Source organism: Xiphophorus maculatus, chromosome 16 (genome assembly GCF_002775205.1).
Source record: "Xiphophorus maculatus strain JP 163 A chromosome 16, X_maculatus-5.0-male, whole genome shotgun sequence".
Lineage (NCBI taxonomy): Eukaryota > Metazoa > Chordata > Actinopteri > Cyprinodontiformes > Poeciliidae > Xiphophorus > Xiphophorus maculatus.
In genome coordinates, this window is record NC_036458.1 from 17,956,767 (window position 1) to 17,961,379 (window position 4,613).

Consider the following 4,613-nt stretch of genomic DNA (forward strand, 5'->3'; position numbering starts at 1 on the left):
GCTAAGCTAACTGGAAAATTAATTTAGTACCACATTTCTTAACAACACGCTTCAGAGCAAGTATTTTTGTTTCAGAGTTTCTTCAACCAGTTATTTCTTGGCTTGTTTCTGCCTCGATGCCAATGTTGGCAAATTTCTTTTGGCCAGAAAGTATGATGCTTCAAATAGGTCTGTTGCATAGTAACAGTTGAATAATTCAAATGGTTTTGATGGGGGGGAAAAAAGAAAAACAATGGATACATTAGTAGCATCAAATTCCCTGGAAATGCTTAAATATTTTCAATATTAAAATATCAATAGCTATATAACAAAATGAATGAGTTCTAAAGAATAATAAGCAACTAATTGTTATTTCAACCAAACAAATTTGGCCAAATTGCAGAAGTATTTATTTGAGACTATGGCAAAGTATAATTTCTTGTCCTTTTTCTCATAGTTGGTAATATATCACTCTGTTTAAGTTTAATCTGGTTCAACATAGATTTTTTTTGTTTAGGTTCTCATAAAATTACTACTTCATTTGCCTCGTATTACAACTTTAATCTGATTATATTATAATTTTATTCTTGCAATTAAACAGCTGTAGCAAGGTCCTAATATTATGTTGTACAGTTGACCTGAATTCAAAGTCCAAATAAAAAGAAGATGTAAAACACTCTTGTCAAACAAGATGGCTGCCCCAGGTGTGCTGCCATCACTCAGAACTATGGAAATCCAAGGAGTGCATTGGTGGAAAAAAATCCGGATTTTCCAAAAATTTTACTTCGATGAATCGATACAATCAGTTTATCACAGAGCCTTACGTTTGTTGCAACATTCTGTGCATTTATAAGCGCCAGTCTTCCTCTCTTTTTGACACATTTTACTTGCACTGACTTTTCAAAACAAGGTTCTGCCTTCAAAAAAGGCAGCAATGCGCAATTTAAAGCAGACTATTCTAAAATAATAATAATAATGATAAAATGAAGTCAATATTTGAATCTAAAATTACCATTACGACTAATTTCATAGCTCTATTTTATTGTGTGTCTAATGGAGATGTTACAGAAATGCCTGTTTCCTTTTTAAATATTTCCAGTGAGTTACATAGTGCCTCTTGGTTCTGATGACTCACCCAAAATTACTAGCGAGTTACCGACGAAAAGATTTTGGCTCATGGTTATGCGTGGTTTGGTGGCATTGGTTATTGTTCACCACACTGTATTTTACTGTATTTATACAGCACTTATTGTATGCTGCGATTTCAAAAAATAAGTTTATCTTTGTTGCCCAAACAAGGTTGCGCTGTGTTGCATCTGCACACTCGGTGGTTGTCCACATGGGTTTGTTTGTTCTCTTATCGTGTTGGCTGGAGGACAGACTGGTTGCTATTTGAACTGGAAATGTTATAAATAGGTCTATGTGCTCTAAACAGGCAGAAAGAGCGAACACCCATTTTCTAACCTGGGGTCTAAAAAAAAAAATAAGAGGAAGAGGCAAATATAGACGTGTCGTTCTAAACACTGGTCCTTTTATCCTGAAGCGATGTTTCTTTCTACAGCTGACTTCAACACTATGTCCTTTTTGTTTCTCGCTGTGTTCTGTGGTTTTTGTTCTATTACAAATTGTTAGCGCTCAACAAGCTCGACCAAGCAGCAGAAACCTTTCAAGCTGACAGCTTTTTAAGCCTGGAGGATACAGTTACAGTCAACGATGTCCATAAAGATTCCCCTGAAATATTTAGTTGGACACTGTGTGCCAGCATTTTACCAACAACCGTCTACAAACTTAAAATAGTGACTCTTAGATTCTCAAATATGCAGGCACTGAACATAAGATTATTTCCATTCTGCTTTTTTCACTTATTGTTTGTATTGTGGTGAGATATATTGCTTTTTATTCTTTTTAAATTTATAACATTTTGTTAGATAAAAAAATATTTTTATCATTCTCTTTTTTTGATGGAAGAAGCTTGTTAATACATCTTTATTGCACCGTAATGTGTTGTATTTAGGGCTGCAACTAATGATTGTTTTAGTAAGCCAATGACGAATAATAGATTAAGCAGATAAAAAAAATTGGCACATTCTGACGATTTTTCATTTAATAACTTAAGCCTTGGTACACATTAATAGAAATAAATTAAAAGATGTAAATAAGCAAATCAATTACTTTAATAAAAATTCAGTTGCCTGGAGTGCAATAACATTGTATTCCCTTTGTGTACATTTAATCATTTGTAGAAAAGAAATACTGTCTACTAGTCTGATGATTATTTTTGGATTGATAGTTGGATATCAAAAGATGCTATTCAGATGAATGAAATAAATGTAGAATTAAACCTTGGAGATGTTTTTTGAGGATTTGAAGCTTAAAACTAAAAAGATATAAAAGATATTTAGATTTTTTTGTTTCATCTTGAATGCAAAATGTTTATATGTTTTTGTGTTGCTCTTTCAGGAAATGGCCACATTTAGGAGTCTCTGTACTCCAATTAACAATTAATCAGTTACTAAATTGGATGACGATTATTTCAGTAATAGATTAATCACAATTAATTCAATTAATCAATTCAGCCTTAATTGTATTTACATTGATTGTACCCTGAAGGACTACAGATGAAAACTAGCCTTTATGGCTCACTGTGGCATATTATGCGATGTACATTGTCCCTTTTGAAACAAATTACAACAATCCAATTCAAGACAAAAGATGCAACTTGAGAATGTTTTTGAATAATCTGACAGTGCATCTCTCGCTGAGACTTGTTTAAGATTACATACATAAGGAATTTAAGTGCAAGTAGAAGGTCTCAGTTCCTCAGCGAGCGTCTAGTCCTGCAGACGGACTCCACCAACCAGTTCCTGCAGCCGGTCTCTGTGTTGTCCTGTTCCCTCATTAAGATTCCTGCCTTGCTGAACTTGTTCTGCTTCACTCCCTCAGTAAACATGACATGGCAACACAGGCTAGTTTTGGTTGAACAAGACCCCCAGATGCTGTTCTTGATATCTGAGTTGAAAGTTGCCCAATGAGTAACTAATTTTAGGAGTTGCATCAGGGGCTGTCGCAGTTAGCATGCAGGCAGAAACATGAGACAGGCTGGCGCTAGCTGGGGTAGCAATTGCATTAAAAAAAAAAAACTCAACATACATAGGAAACTAATGTTGCAATGTGTTTCAGATCATCTTTGGTGATCATCTCATCGTCCGTTTGGTCTTTTTGTTTTTTCTTATGCTATACTCTCAACTTAAATATTCATCCAAATCAGGATGAGTTAAAAATCAAACAAAATGCAATTAGTTTTTACTTAACATGTAGTAATAACAGCAAAGATGGTAAGACCTGCCTTTTAAAGGCCTGTCTTACAAATTGGGTCTCCCATATGACAGTTTTGTTCAATGCTCTGCTTTGAGCAACAGAACAATTTGTACAACGCCTCTACTTAGAGGTTCGTATGAGGTAGGGCTATTTTCGTTTTCCCGTAGCCTGAAGCTTGAAGCTCTGTGCCAAAAACTTGTTTCCATTTCACTGATCAGATTGCTGCCCCTGAAGTATTTCCCTGAAACCCACCTATAGCATGCTGCTTTGTTGTAAACATGATTGAACCTGCCTGGAAGCGCCATGCATACATATTTGAAAAATGTATGCAAGATACACCTTTGTATTTCTGTTCAGCTGAGTCAAATAAATGTAGAACTGTGTAAGTTAGAGCATGTTGATTAAAAAAAACAGCCTCTTGAAGATCCACAAAGACTAAATTTATTTAGATGTTGAAGTCCAAATGGGTGAAAACAAACCAGAATTGATCAAAGGTAGCAGGTTAGAAAGCAACCGTAGGTCTTTTTCATCCTATGTAAGTCTTATTTTTACTACTGCATAAAATATATTCTGTTGATGAATAAATAGTTAACTATCTGCAGCTTTTTGCTATGGTTTCACCATTTAGGGTAGGCCAAATGCAGAAAAGAGCACTGTTTTGTAATGTTGCAGGGTTTCCCCCAGATAACTTGCTCAGCCTGTGACCGGGACGCTAGAGCAGTAATTCATCCAGTGGTGTTTGAGTTAAAAGTTTTTTAAAGTTGTCAGGAAATTTGAAAATATCACTTGATAATTATGCATTATTGGAAGATTGGACGACTAATACCTGAACACCAACTAGCAAGCAACTTCGAAATGGTATGACAATAAAAATCCATAAGTCTTTAAAAAATGCAAACATGAAAAAGCTCAGGTAACCAACACTTAGCCTGGTGGGGGCACAAGTAATGCCTGGTGGCCTGTCAGGCTTATAATACAGTGGGGGAAACCCTGTGTTATGATTTAATGTGTCATTACATTTCATCTCAGTGATGGTATACATGTAGATGTTTGTATTAAAATACAGCAGAAACTGCAACATTGGGTAGGGAAAAAAGTTGTACTTGTTAAAGATGAGCTCTTGGCAAAGCCATACAGTTAACGGAGATACCAATCATTTATCTTGTGGGAATTAAAGATGATGAATTACTGCTAGTTGCTGCTTTGTTTGGTTGTTTTTTTTTTACCTGAAAGATCAAACAGGAATTGATTCATTCCACAGTGAGAGTTATGAAGTCTGAAAACCTTTGATTGCTTCCTTATGGGCCTGCACAGTC